We start from the raw sequence: 23,140 nt of genomic DNA on the forward strand, positions 1-23,140 counted from the left end.
TTTTGGATAAATTCAATTATTAATTTTTAAAATAATACAAAGGCAACAATTAATTTTTTTTTAAAATTCTTTTTGTTCTTAAATTTTTAAACAACTGTTATATCAAATATTTAAACTCTAAAGTCAAACTAAAAAAACATAAAATTATTTTGAACTTGGACTTAATTTTACCAAGATTAAGTTGTCTATGATATAAAACATAAAATGAAGTATTCATTCTCCTATGTCTTTATTATTTTTTTATGATTATTGTAGATTGGTAGTATCGTTTTAAATTTGGAATCAAGATCTGCTCTTGTTGAGAGTTGAACTCAAGACCTCCCGCTTACTAAACGGGTGCTCTAACCAACTGAGCTACAAGAGGTAAACATTTTTTATTATTGATATTGTCATTGTTTTTATCATTTTGCCTTTTGTTAAAACTTTAATATCCTTATTACTCCATTTTAAGGTGATTAGATTTGTTAAAATGGGAATATAAGTCGAGACTATTGGAATTTTTTCTCTCGCTCTCGTTCGCGAGTCTTGTCCCCCTCACATGCTTTTCAACGATAATCTAGGGTTTCTTCCCACACGTGGATGGTTGAATGGAACCAAAGAACACAATGAAGATGAATGCCATCCTTACGCTAGGCAATCTTGACGACGAGGACAACAAACAACGATTGGTAAACATCGCCACAGGCCATGTAAAACATCTTTCCGTTCTGAATTCTTGGCCGTTGGAAAACACATCACAGACATGCCAATAAAATTAGAGTAGTTTAGCGACACTATAGCGGTTATCTTGCGTACGACGATGGGGATTAACATCAGAGAACTTTAACCCTGACTCTATCTCTTTAGATTCTTCCACGAATGTGCATCATTTAGTTATTAAGGGTTGACGCATGTTATTTACAATTCAAATTTTTGCAACATTTAATTTAGTTTTAGTGGATTTGCCCAAGGTGCGGTTCTGATTATGAACTGACGGTTCACATGTTCGGAAAATGGCAAATCGGGACCGGGGATTTCCAGTTTGAAACGCCATTTCGAACTAATTTTTTATTTTATTTTTTGGATAAATTGAATTATTAATTTTTAAAATAATCCAAAGGCAACAATTATTTTTTTTTTTGAAATTCTTTTCGTTCTTAAATTTTTAAACAACTGTTATATCAAATATTTAAACTCTAAAGTCAAACTAAAAAAATTAAAATTATTTTGAACTTGGACTTTATTTTACCAAGATTAAGTTGTCTATGATATAAAACATAAAATGAAGTATTCATTCTCCTATATCTTTATTATTTTTTTGTGATTATTGTATATTGGTAGTATTGTTTTAAATATGGAATCAAGACTTGCTCTTGTTGAGAGTTGAACTCAAGACCTCCCGCTTACTAAACGGGTGCTCTAACCAACTGAGCTACAAGAGCTAGACATTTTTTATTATTGATATTGTCATTGTTTTTATCATTTTGCCTTTTGTTAAAACTTTAATATCCTTATTACTCCATTTTAAGCTGATTAGATTTGTTAAAATGGGAATATAAGTCGAGACTATTGGAATTTTTTCTCTCGCTCTCTTTCGCGAGTCTTGTCCCCCTCACATGCTTTTCAACGATAATCTAGGGTTTCTTCCCACACGTGGATGGTTGAATGGAACCAAAGAACACTATGAAGATGAATGCCATCCTTACGCTAGGCGATCTTGACGACGAGGACAACAAACAACGATTGGTAAACATCGCCACAGGCCATGTAAGACATCTTTCCGTTCAGAATTCTTGGCCGTTGGAAAACACATCACAGACATGCCAATAAAATTAGAGTAGTTTAACGACACCATAGCGGTTATCTTGCGTACGACGATGGGGATTAACATCAGAGAACTTTAACCCTGACTATATCTCTTTAGATTCTTCCACGAATGTGCATCATTTAGTTATTAAGGGTTGACGCATGTTATTGACAATTCAAATTTTTGCAACATTTAATTTAGTGTTTGTGGATTTGCCCAAGGTGCGGTTCTGATTATGAACTGACGGTTCACATGTTCGGAAAATGGCAAATCGGGACCGGGGATTTCAAGTTTGAAACGCCATTTCGAACTAATTTTTTATTTTATTTTTTTGGATAAATTGAATTATTAATTTTTAAAATAATCCAAAGGCAACAATTAATTTATTTTTTGAAATTCTTTTCGTTTTTAAATTTTTAAACAACTGTTATATCAAATATTTAAACTCTAAAGTCAAACGAAAAAAATTAAAATTATTTTGAACTTGGACATAATTTTACCAAGATTAAGCTGTCTATGATATAAAACATAAAATGAAGTATTCATTCTCCTATATCTTTATTATTTTTTTGTGATTATTGAAAATTGGTAGTATCGTTTTAGATTTGGAATCGAGATCTATTCTTGCTGAGAGTTGAACTCAAGACCTCCCGCTTACTAAACGGGTGCTCTAACCAACTGAGCTACAAGAGCTAGACATTTTTTATTATTGATATTGTCATTGTTTTTATCATTTTGCTTTTTGTTAAAACTTTAATATCCTTATTACTCCATTTTAAGCTTATTAGATTTGTTAAAATGGGAATATCAGTCGAGACTATTGGAATTTTTTCTCTCGCGCTCTTTCGCGAGTCTTTTCCCCCTCACATGCTTTTCAACGATAATCTAGGGTTTCTTCCAACACGTGGATGGTTGAATGGAACCAAAGAACATTGTGAAGATGAATGCCATCCTTACGCTACGCGATCTTGACGACGAGGACAACAAACAACGATTGGTAAACATCGCCACAGGCCATGTAAAACATCTTTCCGTTCAGAACTCTTGGCCGTTGGAAAACACATCACAGACATGCCAATAAAATTAGAGTAGTTTAGCGACACCATAGCGGTTATCTTGCGTACGACGATGGGGATTAACATCAGAGAACTTTAACCCTGACTCTATCTCTTTAGATTCTTCCACGAATGTGCATCATTTAGTTATTAAGGGTTGACGCTTGTTATTTACAATTCAAATTTTTGCAACATTTAATTTAGTGTTAGTGGATGTGCCCAAGGTGCGGTTCTGATTATGAACTGACGGTTCACATCTTCGGAAAATGGCAAATCGGGACCGGGGATTTCAAGTTTGAAATGCGATTTCGAACTAATTATTTATTTTATTTTTTGGATAAATTCAATTATTAATTTTTAAAATAATCCAAAGGCAACAATTATTTTTTTTTTGAAATTCTTTTCGTTCTTAAATTTTTAAACAACTGTTATACCAAATATTTAAACTCTAAAGTCAAACTAAAACAAATTAAAATTATTTTGAACATGGACTTAATTTTACCGAGATTAAGTTGTCTATGATATAAAACATAAAATGAAGTATTCATTCTCCTATATCTTTATTATTTTTTTGTGATTATTGAAAATAGGTTGTATCGTTTTACATTTGGAATTGAGATCTGCTCTTGTTGAGAGTTGAACTCAAGACCTCCCGCTTACTAAACGGGTGCTCTAACCAACTGAGCTACAAGAACTAGACATTTTTTTTATTGATATTGTCATTGTATTTATCATTTTGCTTTTTGTTAAAACTTTAATATCCTTATTACTCCATTTTAAGCTGATTAGATTTGTTAAAATGGGAATATCAGTCGAGACTATTGGAATTTTTTCTCTCGCGCTCTTTCGCGAGTCTTTTCCCCCTCACATGCTTTTCAACGATAATCTAGGGTTTCTTCCAACACGTGGATGGTTGAATGGAACCAAAGAACATTGTGAAGATGAATGCCATCCTTACGCTAGGCGATCTTGACGACGAGGACAACAAACAACGATTGGTAAACATCGCCACTGGCCATGTAAAACATCTTTCCGTTCAGAACTCTTGGCCGTTGGAAAACACATCACAGACATGCCAATAAAATTATCGTAGTTTAGCGACACCATAGCGGTTATCTTGCGTACGACGATGGGGATTAACATCAGAGAACTTTAACCCTGACTCTATCTCTTTAGATTCTTCCACGAATGTGCATCATTTAGTTATTAAGGGTTGACGCATGTTATTTACAATTCAAATTTTTGCAACATTTAATTTAGTGTTAGTGGATGTGCCCAAGGTGCGGTTCTGATTATGAACTGACGGTTCACATCTTCGGAAAATGGCAAATCGGGACCGGGGATTTCCAGTTTGAAATGCGATTTCGAACTAATTATTTATTTTATTTTTTTGGATAAATTCAATTATTAATTTTTAAAATAATCCAAAGGCAACAATTATTTTTTTTTTGAAATTCTTTTCGTTCTTAAATTTTTAAACAACTGTTATACCAAATATTTAAACTCTAAAGTCAAACTAAAACAAATTAAAATTATTTTGAACTTGGACTTAATTTTACCAAGATTAAGTTGTCTATGATATAAAACATAAAATGAAGTATTCATTCTCCTATATCTTTATTATTTTTTTTTATGATTATTGTAGATTGGTAGTATCGTTTTAAATTTGGAATCGAGATATGCTCTTGTTGGGAGTTGAACTCAAGACCTCCCGCATACTAAACAGGTGCTCTAACCAACTGAGCTACAAAAGCTCGACATTTTTTATTATTGATATTGTCATTGTTTTTATCATTTTGCCTTTTGTTAAAACTTTAATATCCTTATTACTCCATTTTAAGCTGATTAGATTTGTTAAAATGGGAATATAAGTCGAGACTATTGGAATTTTTTCTCTCGCTCTCTTTCGCGAGTCTTGTCCCCCTCACATGCTTTTCAACGATAATCTAGGGTTTCTTCCCACACGTGGATGGTTGAATGGAACCAAGGAACACTATGAAGATGAATGCCATCCTTACGGTAGGCGATCTTGACGACGAGGACAACAAACAACGATTGGTAAACATCGCCACAGGCCATGTAAGACATCTTTCCGTTCAGAATTCTTGGCCGTTGGAAAACACATCACAGACATGCCAATAAAATTAGAGTAGTTTAACGACACAATGGCGGTTATCTTGCGTACGACGATGGGGATTAACATCAGAGAACTTTAACCCTGACTATATCTCTTTAGATTCTTCCACGAATGTGCATCATTTAGTTATTAAGGGTTGACGCATGTTATTTACAATTAAAATTTTTGCAACATTTAATTTAATGTTAGTGGATGTGCCCAAGGTGCGGTTCTGATTATGAACTGACGGTTCACATGTTCGGAAAATGGCAAATCGGGACCGGGGATTTCAAGTTTGCAACGCCATTTCGAACTAATTTTTTATTTTATTTTTTGGATAAATTCAATTATTAATTTTTAAAATAATCCAAAGGCAACAATTAATTTTTTTTTGAAATTCTTTTCGTTCTTAAATTTTTAAACAACTGTTATATCAAATATTTAAACTCTAAAGTCAAACTAAAAAAATTAAAATTATTTTGAACTTGGACTTAATTTTACCAAGATTAAGTTGTCTATGATATAAAACATAAAATGAAGTATTCATTCTCCTATATCTTTATTATTTTTTTTTATGATTATTGTAGATTGGTAGTATCGTTTTAAATTTGGAATCGAGATATGCTCTTGTTGGGAGTTGAACTCAAGACCTCCCGCATACTAAACAGGTGCTCTAACCAACTGAGCTACAATTGTCATTGTTTTTATCATTTTGCCTTTTGTTAAAACTTTAATATCCTTATTACTCCATTTTAGGCTGATTAGATTTGTTAAAATGGGAATATCAGTCGAGACTATTGGAATTTTTTCTCTCACTCTCTTTCGCGAGTCTTGTCCCCCTCACATGCTTTTCAAAGATAATCTAGGGTTTCTTCCCACACGTGGATGGTTGAATGGAACCAAAGAACACTGTGAAGATGAATGCCATCCTTACGCTAGGCGATCTTGACGATGAGGACAACAAACAACAATTGGTAAACATCGCCACAGGCCATGTAAAACATATTTCCGTTCAGAATTCTTGGCCGTTGGAAAACACATCACAGACATGCCAATAAAATTAGAGTTGTTTAGCGACACCATAGCGGTTATCTTGCGTACGACGATGGGGATTAACATCAGAGAACTTTAACCCTGACTATATCTCTTTAGATTCTTCCACGAATGTGCATCATTTAGTTATTAAGGGTTGACGCATGTTATTTACAATTAAAATTTTTGCAACATTTAATTTAGTGTTAGTGGATTTGCCCAAGGTGCGGTTCTGATTATGAACTGACGGTTCACATGTTCGGAAAATGGCAAATCGGGACCGGGGATTTCAAGTTTGCAACGCCATTTCGAACTAATTTTTTATTTTATTTTTTTGGATAAATTGAATTATTAATTTTTAAAATAATCCAAAGGCAACAATTAATTTTTTTTTTCAAATTCTTTTCGTTCTTAAATTTTTAAACAACTGTTATATCAAATATTTAAACTCTAAAGTCAAACTAAAAAAATTAAAATTATTTTGAACTTGGACTTAATTTTACCAAGATTAAGTTGTCTATGATATAAAACATAAAATGAAGTATTCATTCTCCTATATCTTTATTATTTTTTGTGATTATTGTAGATTGGTAGTATCGTTTTAAATTTGGAATTGAGATATGCTCTTGTTGAGAGTTGAACTCAAGACCTCCCACTTACTAAACGAGTGCTCTAACCAACTGAGCTACAAGAGCTTGACATTTTTTATTATTGATATTGTCATTGTTTTTATCATTTTGCCTTTTGTTAAAACTTTAATATCCTTATTACTCCATTTTAGGCTGATTAGATTTGTTAAAATGGGAATATCAGTCGAGACTATTGGAATTTTTTCTCTCGCTCTCTTTCGCGAGTCTTGTCCCCCTCACATGCTTTTCAACGATAATCTAGGGTTTCATCCCACACGTGGATGGTTGAATGGAACCAAAGAACATTGTGAAGATGAATGCCATCCTTATGCTAAGCGATCTTGACGACGAAGACAACAAACAACGATTGGTAAACATCACCACAGGCCATGTAAAACATCTTTCCGTTCAGAATTCTTGGCCGTTGGAAAACACATCACAGACATGCCAATAAAATTAGAGTAGTTTAGCGACACCATAGCGGTTATCTTGCGTACGACGATGGGGATTTACATCAGTGAACTTTAACCCTGACTATATCTCTTTAGATTCTTCCAAGAATGTGCATCAATTAGTTAATAAGGGTTGACGAATGTTATTTTCCATTCAAATTTTTGCAACATTTAATTTAGTGTTAGTGGATGTGACCACGGTTCGGTTCTGAGTATGAACTGACGGTTCACATCTCCGGAAAATGGCAAACCGGAAACGGGGATTTCAAGTTTGAACCGCCATTTCGAACTAATTTTTTATTTTATTTTTTGGATAAATTCAATTATTAATTTTAAAAATAATCCAAAGGCAACAATTAATTTTTTTTTGAAATTCTTTTCGTTCTTAAATTTTTAAACAACTGATATATCAAATATTTAAACTCTAAAGTTAAACTAAAAAAATTAAAATTATTTTGAACTTGGACTTAATTTTACCAAGATTAAAAGTTGTCTATGATATAAAACATAAAATGAAGTATACATTCTCCTATATCTTTATTATTTTTTATGATTATTGTAGATTGGTAGTATCGTTTTAAATTTGGAATTGAGATCTGCTCTTGTTGAGAGTTGAACTCAAGACCTCCCGCTTACTAAACGAGTGCTCTAACCAACTAAGCTACAAGAGCTAGACATTTTTTATTATTGATATTATCATTGTTGTTATCATTTTGCCTTTTGTGACGCCATAAGGGCCGAGACTTACCCGAGTTTGGTGAAGGAGTTTTACCGTCACATGGTTGTGACGAGGGAAGGTGAAAGGCTTGAGATCACCTCTAAGGTGAGAGGTGTGAAGGTTGTGTTGTCTGAGAAGAGGTTAGCTCAGTTGTTGAGTTTGTCTGCTACCGGAGTGGCTCAGTACAGTGGTCATTCTTGGATTAGTACGGATACCATGGGATACCATGACTATTTGAGTTATCTGTTTGGCCGTACGAGTGGTTTCACTCAAGCTTCGAGGCCGGAAAAGAAGTGGTTGTCTGCGGAACAAAGGATCTTGGTTATGTTGGGGTCAGATTGTTTGTTGCCCAATAACAACAAGAGCAGTTTGTTGGGTAAGTTGGAGTGTACCTTTGCTTTCTGTTTGAAGAATATGGTTAAGTTCAATCTGCTTGCTTTGATGATGCAACACATGGTGTTTTGCCAGGATCACAACCGGAAGAGTTTTCCGTATGGAATGGTGCTAAGTTGGGTCTTGGTTAAGAAAGGTGTTAGTGTGGATGGTTATCCCTCGAAGGCTGTGGGAAAGATGGTGTTGGATACCGCCAATCTCCGGAGTTGTAATCTTTTTCTGTTGGATAGTGGTGAGTACATCACGCTTGAAGAGGTTGCTAGGAAAGCACCTGTTGAGAGAGCAGGGTTAGCTGCTGAGCTTGAGATTCATGCCAGGAAGTTGAGCCTTGCAGTCCAGAGTTTGGGTGGTGACGAAGAAGTTGAGGAGGAAACAGATCAGGAAGAAGAAGAAGGAACACCGGAGACCGCTGAAGTTGAGGTAAGTGAATCAGACGGTGAGGAACGCCGTAGAAGGGAAGAAGTTCACACCAAGAGAGGGCAGGATGTCGCTTCTTTGCTTCGTCAGCAAAACAGTTTGATCGCCGAGGGTTTTGCGTTTGTGAGGTCGCAGTTTGCCGCAGTGCATCAGAGGCTTGATCGGTTTGAAGCTAGTTCTAGTCACAGAGATGAAGCCGAAGAGGAAGAGTCTGAAGAGTCAGAGAGTGAAGAGTTCTAGTGGTGTTGTGGTAACCCCGTTCGTTTCTTTCTTTGTTGTTTCTTAGCCGTTGTAACTTGGTGTTTGGTTGTTGTGTGCTTTGTGTGCTTGCTTGTTTTGTTTGTTGCCTTGTTGTTTAGCTAGTGTGTTAGATGGTGTTTGGGTTAGTTGTTTAGTTCTTGGTTGTTATCTAGAAGTTGGTTGTTGTGTTGAGGTTAGAGTTCTTGATGCCAATCTATCCGTTTCTTGACCTCTTGCCTATCCTTGAAATCGTAATGTCTTTCTCTTTGCCTTGGAACCTTGTGAGAACTTTTGGAGTTTTTGACCCAAAAGGGATATTCTTGGACTTCTTGTCACAATTTTGTTTCCTTGTTACCTTTCGTTCTTAATTCGTGTACCCAAGTTTCGGGGACGAAACTTCTTTGAAGGGGGAGAGGATGTGACACCCCAAAAATCCACACTCCAAACCATGAATTAATTGAGTAATTAATTCTATTTCTTTTGAGGAATTGATTCCTAAAATCCTGATTTTTGATACTCAAGGACTAGTATTTGACTAGTCAATCTTTAAGTGGTGTTGTACCTTGTGCTTTGAGAGGAGTTCCCTTGTTCCTTACACTTTCTAAGAGTTAGTAAGGGTATCCTTGTCTTTTCACCAAGAGCTAGTTTTGTAACCTAAACCTAGAAGACTTCTTCATTTCATTCCCTTACATTTCCTAGAAAATATCTCTACCTTCTCTCTAGAAAACAAGAGTAGCTTGTTCTTCAAGCCAAAAGAAGCCTTTGTCAAGATTCCAAGTTTTGCTTCCAAGATTCAATCTTTCCTCTATTTTGGCATCTAGAAGGGTAAGATCTAAACTTGTCTAGTCTTTTTGGTTCCATCTTGGTTGTCTTTTTCTTAAAGGTTGGATCTTTATGATCTTTTGGTTTGATCTTGAAGTGGGTTTGGCTAGTGAGCTTAGTGGAGAGCTTGTTGTGGTGTAAGAAGAGTATTTTGGTCTTCAAGAGGTAACCCATGCTCTACAAAACCTATTTTGCTTACCTATATATGATTTCTTGGCTTCTACTTGTGTTTTGATAAGAAATGTGAGAGTTTATGCATTTATCTTGTGATATTGCATATCTAGAGCTTGTGTTTAGGATTCCTTTGTGCCATTGCTTGGCATTTTCCTTGGTTCAAGTCATTTTGTTGTGCTTGGTGAGATTTGGCATGTTTTGGACTTGAATTTGTGTTTGAAGGAGAAAATCCCCGAAGGGATTTGTTGTTTTGCAGGGATGTACCCGCGGGCGGAACGGCGGGCGGGGCACCACCCGCCGGCCTACCCGCGGGGAACATGTGCCTTGTGGGTAGTGTACCCGCGGGCGGGACCACGGTGGGGCGCTACCCGTGGGTCCACCCGCGGGGTACATGGTGGCGTTTGGTTCGGGATTTGTTCCCCGTGATTCGTTTGTCTTGGTCTTTGATCTTTTGGCTTCCCGTTGTTCTTTTGTGGAACTATTTGAGCGTCTTCTTGATGTTTCGTAGGTCTAGAGCTTTATGGTAGGTATCAATGTAGGATCTTTGGTGTTTTGAATCGTGCTAAGTGTTCAACATTGTGTTTCGTTGAACCGTGTGGTGTCTTGTGTGTTCCTCGGAACTATCTTAAGTTTCCTCGTTGTTGAGCTTGCTAGTTATTATCTTAATGCTAGCGTCGTTGTTGTCGATGGGTGGTGACCTGTCTCTTGATTGAGTATGTTTCATACCTCTTTTGCAATCCGTTGTTCGTTTCGTGTGAGTGGTGGTGCGTGTGTGGCTCTACCTGGATTGCACGATTAGTGGTATGTGACACTAGTCACCAAGGTATTACAGCGGTCCTCGTGGTGGCCGTGACGTGATTTCATGGAGTTGTGGCTGAGTCCACGTGTTTGGGGGATAACATTGTGTTATCCGGGCATGTGTTGCCGTGAATTGGTGGGTTTTCGTTGGTGGTTATAGGTGGGGGACGACGGTCCCGGAGGAATAAGGTTGGACTTGGCTGTACAGGGGCTTTCTGGAGGTAATGGTTGGCACCGAAGGTACAAGGTTGGGGGTAGCCATAAGGTTGGAACAGGGCATAAGGAAAACATATCAACTCGTGATGTGTGATGTCACGAGGGCCTGTGAAGCCGTTGTTGTGGTGAGTTCTCTTCTCTCGTGACGTGTGTAGTCACGGAGGCTTGTGGTGTGGTGTTTTGGCATGTGTTGCCGGTGGGTGAGTCTTTATCCTTGTGTGTGGTTAATCTTTGTGGTTGGGATGTGTTCCCGGTTTTATCCTTGTGAGTGGTGAGTCTTGTGTTGTCTTTTGATCTTGGCTTTTGACTTATATATATATATATTACGTTTCGAAAATGGTTTTCATATCATATATCTACCTATTTATGATACATAACGGTATTGGTGGGTTACCAGCATCTTTCGATGACCGGGCGTCGCCCCGATGTTTATCTTTGTATCTTTCAGGTGATGCGTAGTCGAGCGCGATGTCTAGAGCCGATAGCTTAGCACCTGTATCTTTAGACAGTGTTGTTGAGGCCTGTGTGCCAATGTCTTTAGATTGTTCTAGTTTGTTGTTTTTTGGATAGTGTTACACTTGCAGATTGTCGCCGTAGCGTATACCTAGTGTGGTATACGTGGCGTAACACCCCGTTTTAGATTCCTTTTATCCAGTTATCTTTTTATCTTCCGCTGTGCTAGTTTTGTGCTTGATCTGCAGGTGTTAAGACTCGTTTTAAGTCTTGTTGTTTTGGGGGGTGTTACAACTGTTATATCAAATATTTAAACTCTAAAGTCAAACTAAAGAAATTAAAATTATTTTGAACTTGGACTTAATTTTACCAAGATTAAGTTGTCTATGATATAAAACATAAAATGAAGTATTCATTCTCCTATATCTTTATTATTTTTTTGTGATTATTGTAGATTGGTAGTATCGTTTTAAATTTGGAATCGAGAATGCTCTTGTTGAGAGCTGAACTCAAGACCACCCGCTTACTAAACGGGTGCTCTAACCAACTGAGCTACAAGAGCTAGACATTTTTTATTATTGATATTGTCATTGTTTTTATCATTTTGCCTTTTGTTAAAACTTTAATATCCTTATTACTCCATTTTAAGGTGATTAGATTTGTTAAAATGGGAATATCAGTCAAGACTATTGGAATTTTTTCTCTCGCTCTCTTTCGCGAGTCTTGTCCCCCTCACATGCTTTTCAACGATAATCTAGGGTTTCTTCCCACACGTGGATGGTTGAATGGAACCAAAGAACATTGTGAAGATTAATGCCATCCTTACGCTAGGTGATCTTGACGACGAGGACAACAAACAACGATTGGTAAACATCGCCACAGGCCATGTAAAACATCTTTCCGTTCAGAATTCTTGGCCTTTGGAAAACACATCACAGACATGCCAATAAAATTAGAGTAGTTTAGCGACACCATAGCGGTTATCTTGCGTACGACGATGGGGATTAACATCAGAGAACTTTAACCCTGACTCTATCTCTTTAGATTCTTCCACGAATGTGCATCATTTAGTTATTAAGGGTTGACGCATGTTATTTACAATTCAAAATTTTGCAACATTTAATTTAGTGTTAGTGGATGTGCCCAAGGTGCGGTTCTGATTATGAACTGACGGTTCACATGTTCGGAAAATGGCAAATCGCGACTGGGGATTTCCAGTTTGAAATGCCATTTCGAACTAATTTTTTATTTTATTTTTTGGACAAATTCAATTATTAATTTTTAAAATAATACAAAGGCAACAATTAATTTTTTTTTAAAATTCTTTTTGTTCTTAAATTTTTAAACAACTGTTATATCAAATATTTAAACTCTAAAGTCAAACTAAAAAAACATAAAATTATTTTGAACTTGGACTTAATTTTACCAAGATTAAGTTGTCTATGATATAAAACATAAAATGAAGTATTCATTCTCCTATGTCTTTATTATTTTTTTATGATTATTGTAGATTGGTAGTATCGTTTTAAATTTGGAATCGAGAATGCTCTTGTTGAGAGCTGAACTCAAGACCTCCCGCTTACTAAACGGGTGCTCTAACCAACTGAGCTACAAGAGCTAGACATTTTTTATTATTGATATTGTCATTGTTTTTATCATTTTGCCTTTTGTTAAAACTTTAATATCCTTATTACTCCATTTTAAGGTGATTAGATTTGTTAAAATGGGAATATCAGTCAAGACTATTGGAATTTTTTCTCTCGCTCTCTTTCGCGAGTCTTGTCCCCCTCACATGCTTTTCAACGATAATCTAGGGTTTCTTCCCACACGTGGATGGTTGAATGGAACCAAAGAACATTGTGAAGATTAATGCCATCCTTACGCTAGGTGATCTTGACGACGAGGACAACAAACAACGATTGGTAAACATCGCCACAGGCCATGTAAAACATCTTTCCGTTCAGAATTCTTGGCCTTTGGAAAACACATCACAGACATGCCAATAAAATTAGAGTAGTTTAGCGACACCATAGCGGTTATCTTGCGTACGACGATGGGGATTAACATCAGAGAACTTTAACCCTGACTCTATCTCTTTAGATTCTTCCACGAATGTGCATCATTTAGTTATTAAGGGTTGACGCATGTTATTTACAATTCAAAATTTTGCAACATTTAATTTAGTGTTAGTGGATGTGCCCAAGGTGCGGTTCTGATTATGAACTGACGGTTCACATGTTCGGAAAATGGCAAATCGCGACTGGGGATTTCCAGTTTGAAATGCCATTTCGAACTAATTTTTTATTTTATTTTTTGGACAAATTCAATTATTAATTTTTAAAATAATACAAAGGCAACAATTAATTTTTTTTTAAAATTCTTTTTGTTCTTAAATTTTTAAACAACTGTTATATCAAATATTTAAACTCTAAAGTCAAACTAAAAAAATTAAAATTATTTTGAACTTGGACTTTATTTTACCAAGATTAAGTTGTCTATGATATAAAACATAAAATGAAGTATTCATTCTCCTATATCTTTATTATTTTTTTGTGATTATTGTATATTGGTAGTATTGTTTTAAATATGGAATCAAGACTTGCTCTTGTTGAGAGTTGAACTCAAGACCTCCCGCTTACTAAACGGGTGCTCTAACCAACTGAGCTACAAGAGCTAGACATTTTTTATTATTGATATTGTCATTGTTTTTATCATTTTGCCTTTTGTTAAAACTTTAATATCCTTATTACTCCATTTTAAGCTGATTAGATTTGTTAAAATGGGAATATAAGTCGAGACTATTGGAATTTTTTCTCTCGCTCTCTTTCGCGAGTCTTGTCCCCCTCACATGCTTTTCAACGATAATCTAGGGTTTCTTCCCACACGTGGATGGTTGAATGGAACCAAAGAACACTATGAAGATGAATGCCATCCTTACGCTAGGCGATCTTGACGACGAGGACAACAAACAACGATTGGTAAACATCGCCACAGGCCATGTAAGACATCTTTCCGTTCAGAATTCTTGGCCGTTGGAAAACACATCACAGACATGCCAATAAAATTAGAGTAGTTTAACGACACCATAGCGGTTATCTTGCGTACGACGATGGGGATTAACATCAGAGAACTTTAACCCTGACTATATCTCTTTAGATTCTTCCACGAATGTGCATCATTTAGTTATTAAGGGTTGACGCATGTTATTGACAATTCAAATTTTTGCAACATTTAATTTAGTGTTTGTGGATTTGCCCAAGGTGCGGTTCTGATTATGAACTGACGGTTCACATGTTCGGAAAATGGCAAATCGGGACCGGGGATTTCAAGTTTGAAACGCCATTTCGAACTAATTTTTTATTTTATTTTTTTGGATAAATTGAATTATTAATTTTTAAAATAATCCAAAGGCAACAATTAATTTATTTTTTGAAATTCTTTTCGTTTTTAAATTTTTAAACAACTGTTATATCAAATATTTAAACTCTAAAGTCAAACGAAAAAAATTAAAATTATTTTGAACTTGGACATAATTTTACCAAGATTAAGCTGTCTATGATATAAAACATAAAATGAAGTATTCATTCTCCTATATCTTTATTATTTTTTTGTGATTATTGAAAATTGGTAGTATCGTTTTAGATTTGGAATCGAGATCTATTCTTGCTGAGAGTTGAACTCAAGACCTCCCGCTTACTAAACGGGTGCTCTAACCAACTGAGCTACAAGAGCTAGACATTTTTTATTATTGATATTGTCATTGTTTTTATCATTTTGCTTTTTGTTAAAACTTTAATATCCTTATTACTCCATTTTAAGCTTATTAGATTTGTTAAAATGGGAATATCAGTCGAGACTATTGGAATTTTTTCTCTCGCGCTCTTTCGCGAGTCTTTTCCCCCTCACATGCTTTTCAACGATAATCTAGGGTTTCTTCCAACACGTGGATGGTTGAATGGAACCAAAGAACATTGTGAAGATGAATGCCATCCTTACGCTACGCGATCTTGACGACGAGGACAACAAACAACGATTGGTAAACATCGCCACAGGCCATGTAAAACATCTTTCCGTTCAGAACTCTTGGCCGTTGGAAAACACATCACAGACATGCCAATAAAATTAGAGTAGTTTAGCGACACCATAGCGGTTATCTTGCGTACGACGATGGGGATTAACATCAGAGAACTTTAACCCTGACTCTATCTCTTTAGATTCTTCCACGAATGTGCATCATTTAGTTATTAAGGGTTGACGCTTGTTATTTACAATTCAAATTTTTGCAACATTTAATTTAGTGTTAGTGGATGTGCCCAAGGTGCGGTTCTGATTATGAACTGACGGTTCACATCTTCGGAAAATGGCAAATCGGGACCGGGGATTTCAAGTTTGAAATGCGATTTCGAACTAATTATTTATTTTATTTTTTGGATAAATTCAATTATTAATTTTTAAAATAATCCAAAGGCAACAATTATTTTTTTTTTGAAATTCTTTTCGTTCTTAAATTTTTAAACAACTGTTATACCAAATATTTAAACTCTAAAGTCAAACTAAAACAAATTAAAATTATTTTGAACTTGGACTTAATTTTACCGAGATTAAGTTGTCTATGATATAAAACATAAAATGAAGTATTCATTCTCCTATATCTTTATTATTTTTTTGTGATTATTGAAAATTGGTAGTATCGTTTTACATTTGGAATTGAGATCTGCTCTTGTTGAGAGTTGAACTCAAGACCTCCCGCTTACTAAACGGGTGCTCTAACCAACTGAGCTACAAGAACTAGACATTTTTTATTATTGATATTGTCATTGTATTTATCATTTTGCTTTTTGTTAAAACTTTAATATCCTTATTACTCCATTTTAAGCTGATTAGATTTGTTAAAATGGGAATATCAGTCGAGACTATTGGAATTTTTTCTCTCGCGCTCTTTCGCGAGTCTTTTCCCCCTCACATGCTTTTCAACGATAATCTAGGGTTTCTTCCAACACGTGGATGGTGGAATGGAACCAAAGAACATTGTGAAGATGAATGCCATCCTTACGCTAGGCGATCTTGACGACGAGGACAACAAACAACGATTGGTAAACATCGCCACTGGCCATGTAAAACATCTTTCCGTTCAGAACTCTTGGCCGTTGGAAAACACATCACAGACATGCCAATAAAATTATCGTAGTTTAGCGACACCATAGCGGTTATCTTGCGTACGACGATGGGGATTAACATCAGAGAACTTTAACCCTGACTCTATCTCTTTAGATTCTTCCACGAATGTGCATCATTTAGTTATTAAGGGTTGACGCATGTTATTTACAATTCAAATTTTTGCAACATTTAATTTAGTGTTAGTGGATGTGCCCAAGGTGCGGTTCTGATTATGAACTGACGGTTCACATCTTCGGAAAATGGCAAATCGGGACCGGGGATTTCCAGTTTGAAATGCGATTTCGAACTAATTATTTATTTTATTTTTTTGGATAAATTCAATTATTAATTTTTAAAATAATCCAAAGGCAACAATTATTTTTTTTTTGAAATTCTTTTCGTTCTTAAATTTTTAAACAACTGTTATACCAAATATTTAAACTCTAAAGTCAAACTAAAACAAATTAAAATTATTTTGAACTTGGACTTAATTTTACCGAGATTAAGTTGTCTATGATATAAAACATAAAATGAAGTATTCATTCTCCTATATCTTTATTATTTTTTTGTGATTATTGAAAATTGGTAGTATCGTTTTACATTTGGAATTGAGATCTGCTCTTGTTGAGAGTTGAACTCAAGACCTCCCGCTTACTAAACGGGTGCTCTAACCAACTGAGCTACAAGAACTAGACATTTTTTATTATTGATATTGTCATTGTATTTATCATTTTGCTTTTTGTAAAAACTTTAATATCCTTATTACTCCATTTTAAGCTGATTAGATTTGTTAAAATGGGAATATCAGTCGAGACTATTGGAATTTTTTCTCTCGCGCTCTTTCGCGAGTCTTTTCCCCCTCACATGCTTTTCAACGATAATCTAGGGTTTCTTCCAACACGTGGATGGTTGAATGGAACCAAAGAACGTTGTGAAGATGAATGCCATCCTTACGCTAGGCGATCTTGACGACGAGGACAACAAACAACGATTGGTAAACATCGCCACTGGCCATGTAAAACATCTTTCCGTTCAGAACTCTTGGCCGTTGGAAAACACATCACAGACATGCCAATAAAATTAGAGTAGTTTAGCGACACCATAGCGGTTATCTTGCGTACGACGATGGGGATTAACATCAGAGAACTTTAACCCTGACTCTATCTCTTTAGATTCTTCCACGAATGTGCATCATTTAGTTATTAAGGGTTGACGCATGTTATTTACAATTCAAATTTTTGCAACATTTAATTTAGTGTTAGTGGATGTGCCCAAGGTGCGGTTCTGATTATGAACTGACGGTTCACATCTTCGGAAAATGGCAAATCGGGACCGGGGATTTCCAGTTTGAAATGCGATTTCGAACTAATTATTTATTTTATTTTTTTGGATAAATTCAATTATTAATTTTTAAAATAATCCAAAGGCAACAATTATTTTTTTTTTGAAATTCTTTTCGTTCTTAAATTTTTAAACAACTGTTATACCAAATATTTAAACTCTAAAGTCAAACTAAAACAAATTAAAATTATTTTGAACTTGGACTTAATTTTACCAAGATTAAGTTGTCTATGATATAAAACATAAAATGAAGTATTCATTCTCCTATATCTTTATTATTTTTTTTTTATGATTATTGTAGATTGGTAGTATCGTTTTAAATTTGGAATCGAGATATGCTCTTGTTGGGAGTTAAACTCAAGACCTCCCGCATACTAAACAGGTGCTCTAACCAACTGAGCTACAAAAGCTCGACATTTTTTATTATTGATATTGTCATTGTTTTTATCATTTTGCCTTTTGTTAAAACTTTAATATCCTTATTACTCCATTTTAGGCTGATTAGATTTGTTAAAATGGGAATATCAGTCGAGACTATTGGAATTTTTTCTCTCGCTCTCTTTCGCGAGTCTTGTCCCCCTCACATGCTTTTCAAAGATAATCTAGGGTTTCTTCCCACACGTGGATGGTTGAATGGAACCAAAGAACACTGTGAAGATGAATGCCATCCTTACGCTAGGCGATCTTGACGATGAGGACAACAAACAACAATTGGTAAACATCGCCACAGGCCATGTAAAACATATTTCCGTTCAGAATTCTTGGCCGTTGGAAAACACATCACAGACATGCCAATAAAATTAGAGTTGTTTAGCGACACCATAGCGGTTATCTTGCGTACGAAGATGGGGATTAACATCAGAGAACTTTAACCCTGACTATATCTCTTTAGATTCTTCCACGAATGTGCATCATTTAGTTATTAAGGGTTGACGCATGTTATTGACAATTCAAATTTTTGCAACATTTAATTTAGTGTTAGTGGATTTGCCCAAGGTGCGGTTCTGATTATGAACTGATGGTTCACATGTTCGGAAAATGGCAATTCGGGACCGGGGATTTCAAGTTTGAAACGCCATTTCGAACTAATTTTTTATTTTATTTTTTTGGATAAATTGAATTATTAATTTTTAAAATAATCCAAAGGCAACAATTAATTTTTTTTTTTCAAATTCTTTTCGTTCTTAAATTTTTAAACAACTGTTATATCAAATATTTAAACTCTAAAGTCAAACGAAAAAAATTAAAATTATTTTGAACTTGGACATAATTTTACCAAGATTAAGTTGTCTATGATATAAAACATAAAATGAAGTATTCATTCTCCTATATGTTTATTATTTTTTTTTACGATTATTGTAGATTGGTAGTATCGTTTTAAATTTGGAATCAGGATCTGCTCTTGTTGAGAGTTGAACTCAAGACCTCTCGCTTACTAAACGGGTGCTCTAACCAACTGAACTACAAGAGCTAGACATTTTTTTATTATTGATATTGTCATTGTTGTTATCATTTTGCCTTTTTTTAAAACTTTAATATCCTTATTACTCCATTTTAAGGTGATTAGATTTGTTAAAATGGGAATATCAGTCGAGACTATTGGAATTTTTTCTCTCGCTCTCTTTCGCGAGTCTTGTCCCCCTCACATGCTTTTCAACTATAATCTAGGGTTTCTTCCCACACGTGGAAGGGTGAATGGAACCAAAGAACATTGTGAAGATGAATGCCATCCTTACGGTAGGCGATCTTGACGACGAGGACAATAAACAACGATTGGTAAACATCAGAGAACTTTAACCCTGACTCTATCTCTTTAGATTTTTCCACGAATGTGCATCATTTAGTTATTAAGGGTTGACGCATGTTATTTACAATTCAAATTTTTGCAACATTTAATTTAGTGTTAGTGGATGTGCCCAAGGTGCGGTTCTGATTATGAACTGACGGTTCACATTTTCGGAAAATGGCAAATCGGGACCGGGGATTTCCAGTTTGAACCGCCATTTCGAACTAATTTTTTATTTTATTTTTTGGTTAAATTCAATTAGTAATTTTTAAAATAATCCAAAGACAACAATTAATTTTTTTTGAAATTCTTTTCGTTCTTAAATTTTTAAACAACTTTTATACCAAATATTTAAACTCTAAAGTCAAACTAAAAAAATTAAAATTATTTTGAACTTGGACTTAATTTTACCAAGATTAAGTTGTCTATGATATAAAACATAAAATGAAGTATTCATTCTCCTATATCTTTATTATTTTTTGTGATTGTTGTAGATTGGTAGTATCGTTTTAAATTAGGAATTAAGATCTGCTCTTGTTGAGAGTTGAACTCAAGACCTCCCGCTTACTAAACGGGTGCTCTAACCAACTGAGCTACAAGAGCTAGACATTTTTTATTATTGATATTGTCATTGTTGTTATCATTTTGCCTTTTGTTAAAACTTTAATATCCTTATTACTCCATTTTAAGCTGATTAGATTTGTTAAAATGGGAATATCAGTCGAGACTATTGGAATTTTTTCTCTCGCTCTCTTTCGCGAGTCTTGTCCCCCTCACATGCTTTTAAAAGATAATCTAGGGTTTCTTCCCACACGTGGATGGTTGAATGGAACCAAAGAACATTGTGAAGATGAATGCCATCCTTACGCTACGCGATCTTGACGACGAGGACAACAAACAACGAATGGTAAACATCGCCACAGGCCATGTAAAACATCTTTCCGTTCAGAATTCTTGGCCGTTGGAAAACACATCACTGACATGCCAATAAAATTAGAGTAGTTTAGCGACACCATAGCGGTTATCTTGCGTACGACGATGGGGATTAACATCAGAGAACTTTAACCCTGACTCTATCTCTTTAGATTCTTCCACGAATGTGCATCATTTAGTTATTAAGGGTTGACGCATGTTATTTACAATTCAAATTTTTGCAACATTTAATTTAGTGTTAGTGGATGTGCCCAAGGTGCGGTTCTGATTATGAACTGACGGTTCACATCTTCGGAAAATGGCAAATCGTGACCGGGGATTTCCAGTTTGAAATGCCATTTCGAACTAATTTTTTATTTTATTTTTTGGATAAATTCAATTATTAATTTTTAAAATAATCCAAAGGCAAAAATTATTTTTTTTTGAAATTCTTTTCGTTCTTAAATTTTTAAACAACTGTTATACCAAATATTTAAACTCTAAAGTCAAACTAAAACAAATTAAAATTATTTTGAACTTGGACTTAATTTTACCAAGATTAAGTTGTCTATGATATTAAACGTAAAATGAAGTATTCATTCTCCTATGTCTTTATTATTATTTTTTTATGATTATTGTAGATTGGTAGTATCGTTTTAAATTTGGAATCGAGATCTGCTCTTATTGAGAGTTGAACTCAAGACCTCCCGCTTACTAAACGGGTGCTCTAACCAACTGAGCTACAAGAGCTAGACATCTTTTATTATTGATATTGTCATTGTTTTTATCATTTTGCCTTTTGTTAAAACTTTAATATCCTTATTACTCCATTTTAAGCTGATTGGATTATATAAAATGGGAATATCAGTCGAGACTATTGGAATTTTTTCTCTCGCTCTCTTTCGCGAGTCTTGTCCCCCTCACATGCTTTTCAAAGATAATCTAGGGTTTCTTCCCACACGTGGAAGGTTGAATGGAACCAAAGAACATTGTGAAGATGAATGCCATCCTTACGGTAGGCGATCTTGACGACGAGGACAACAAACAACGATTGGTAAACATCGCCACAGGCCATGTAAAACATCTTTCCGTTCAGAATTCTTGGCCGTTGGAAAACACATCACTGACATGCCAATAAAATTAGAGTAGTTTAGCGACACCATAGCGGTTATCTTGCGTACGACGATGGGGATTAACATCAGAGAACTTTAATCCTGACTCTATCTCTTTAGATTCTTCCACGAATGTGCATCATTTAGTTATTAAGGGTTGACGCATGTTATTTACAATTCAAATTTTTGCAACATTTAATTTAGTGTTAGTGGATGTGCCCAAGGTGCGGTTCTGATTATGAACTGACGGTTCACATCTTCGGAAAATGGCAAATCTTGACCGGGGATTTCCAGTTTGAAATGCCATTTCGAACTAATTTTTTATTTTATTTTTTGGATAAATTCAATTATTAATTTTTAAAATAATCCAAAGGCAAAAATTATTTTTTTTTTTGAAATTCTTTTCGTTCTTAAATTTTTAAACAACTGTTATACCAAATATTTAAACTCTAATGTCAAACTAAAACAAATTAAAATTATTTTGAACTTGGACTTAATTTTACCAAGATTAAGTTGTCTATGATATAAAACGTAAAATGAAGTATTCATTCTCCTATGTCTTTATTATTATTTTTTTATGATTATTGTGGATTGGTAGTATCGTTTTAAATTTGGAATCGAGATCTGCTCTTATTGAGAGTTGAACTCAAGACCTCCCGCTTACTAAACAGGTGCTCTAACCAACTGAGCTACAAGAGCTTGACATTTTTTATTATTGATATTGTCATTGTTTTTATCATTTTGCCTTTTGTTAAAACTTTAATTTCCTTATTACTCCATTTTAAGCTGATTAGCTTTGTTAAAATGGGAATATCAGTCGAGACTATTGGAATTTTTTCTCTCGCTCACTTTCGCGAGTCTTGTCCCCCTCACATGCTTTTCAACGATAATCTAGGGTTTCTTCCCACACGTGGATGGTTGAATGGAACCAAAGAACACTGTGAAGATGAATGCCATCCTTACGCTAGGCGATCTTGACGACGAGGACAACAAACAACGACTGGTAAACATCGCCACAGGCCATGTAAAACATCTTTCCGTTCAGAATTCTTGGCCGTTGGAAAACACATCACAGACATGCCAATAAAATTAGAGTTGTTTAGCGACACCATAGCGGTTATCTTGCGTACGAAGATGGGGATTAACATCAGAGAACTTTAACCCTGACTCTATCTCTTTAGATTCTTCCACGAATGTGCATCATTTAGTTATTAAGGGTTGACGCATGTTATTTACAATTCAAATTTTTGCAACATTTAATTTAGTGTTAGTGGATTTTCCCAAGGTGCGGTTCTGATTATGAACTGACGGTTCACATGTTCGGAAAATGGCAAATCGTGACCGGGGATTTCCAGTTTGAAATGCCATTTCGAACTAATTTTTTATTTTATTTTTTGGATAAATTCAATTATTTTTTGGATAAATTCAATTATTAATTTTTAAAATAATCCAAAGGCAAAAATTATTTTTTTTTTTGAAATTCTTTTCGTTCTTAAATTTTTAAACAACTGTTATACCAAATATTTAAACT

At 34.9% G+C, this 23,140-nt stretch overlaps 17 non-coding genes across 17 annotated transcripts; all 17 read right to left on the reverse strand.

The window, feature by feature from the left end:
* Positions 1-290: 290 nt before the first annotated feature.
* TRNAT-AGU lies at positions 291-364 on the reverse strand. The gene has a single exon. It is a non-coding gene; the product is annotated as a tRNA-Thr (tRNA).
* A 983-nt stretch (positions 365-1,347) lies between these two features.
* TRNAT-AGU lies at positions 1,348-1,421 on the reverse strand. The gene has a single exon. It is a non-coding gene; the product is annotated as a tRNA-Thr (tRNA).
* Positions 1,422-2,405: 984 nt separating this feature from the next.
* TRNAT-AGU lies at positions 2,406-2,479 on the reverse strand. The gene has a single exon. It is a non-coding gene; the product is annotated as a tRNA-Thr (tRNA).
* A 983-nt stretch (positions 2,480-3,462) lies between these two features.
* TRNAT-AGU lies at positions 3,463-3,536 on the reverse strand. The gene has a single exon. It is a non-coding gene; the product is annotated as a tRNA-Thr (tRNA).
* A 985-nt stretch (positions 3,537-4,521) lies between these two features.
* Positions 4,522-4,595, reverse strand: TRNAT-AGU. Its single transcript has one exon. It is a non-coding gene; the product is annotated as a tRNA-Thr (tRNA).
* A 2,015-nt stretch (positions 4,596-6,610) lies between these two features.
* Positions 6,611-6,684, reverse strand: TRNAT-AGU. The gene has a single exon. It is a non-coding gene; the product is annotated as a tRNA-Thr (tRNA).
* A 983-nt stretch (positions 6,685-7,667) lies between these two features.
* Positions 7,668-7,741, reverse strand: TRNAT-AGU. The gene has a single exon. It is a non-coding gene; the product is annotated as a tRNA-Thr (tRNA).
* Positions 7,742-11,789: 4,048 nt separating this feature from the next.
* Positions 11,790-11,863, reverse strand: TRNAT-AGU. The gene has a single exon. It is a non-coding gene; the product is annotated as a tRNA-Thr (tRNA).
* Positions 11,864-12,845: 982 nt separating this feature from the next.
* TRNAT-AGU lies at positions 12,846-12,919 on the reverse strand. Its single transcript has one exon. It is a non-coding gene; the product is annotated as a tRNA-Thr (tRNA).
* Positions 12,920-13,901: 982 nt separating this feature from the next.
* Positions 13,902-13,975, reverse strand: TRNAT-AGU. Its single transcript has one exon. It is a non-coding gene; the product is annotated as a tRNA-Thr (tRNA).
* A 984-nt stretch (positions 13,976-14,959) lies between these two features.
* Positions 14,960-15,033, reverse strand: TRNAT-AGU. The gene has a single exon. It is a non-coding gene; the product is annotated as a tRNA-Thr (tRNA).
* Positions 15,034-16,016: 983 nt separating this feature from the next.
* TRNAT-AGU lies at positions 16,017-16,090 on the reverse strand. The gene has a single exon. It is a non-coding gene; the product is annotated as a tRNA-Thr (tRNA).
* Positions 16,091-17,074: 984 nt separating this feature from the next.
* TRNAT-AGU lies at positions 17,075-17,148 on the reverse strand. Its single transcript has one exon. It is a non-coding gene; the product is annotated as a tRNA-Thr (tRNA).
* A 2,048-nt stretch (positions 17,149-19,196) lies between these two features.
* On the reverse strand, positions 19,197-19,270 carry TRNAT-AGU. The gene has a single exon. It is a non-coding gene; the product is annotated as a tRNA-Thr (tRNA).
* Positions 19,271-20,114: 844 nt separating this feature from the next.
* TRNAT-AGU lies at positions 20,115-20,188 on the reverse strand. Its single transcript has one exon. It is a non-coding gene; the product is annotated as a tRNA-Thr (tRNA).
* A 985-nt stretch (positions 20,189-21,173) lies between these two features.
* On the reverse strand, positions 21,174-21,247 carry TRNAT-AGU. Its single transcript has one exon. It is a non-coding gene; the product is annotated as a tRNA-Thr (tRNA).
* Positions 21,248-22,234: 987 nt separating this feature from the next.
* TRNAT-AGU lies at positions 22,235-22,308 on the reverse strand. Its single transcript has one exon. It is a non-coding gene; the product is annotated as a tRNA-Thr (tRNA).
* Between the last annotated feature and the right edge of the window lie 832 nt (positions 22,309-23,140).

This window comes from Ipomoea nil, unplaced genomic scaffold (assembly GCF_001879475.1).
Source record: "Ipomoea nil cultivar Tokyo-kokei standard unplaced genomic scaffold, Asagao_1.1 scaffold2191, whole genome shotgun sequence".
Lineage (NCBI taxonomy): Eukaryota > Viridiplantae > Streptophyta > Magnoliopsida > Solanales > Convolvulaceae > Ipomoea > Ipomoea nil.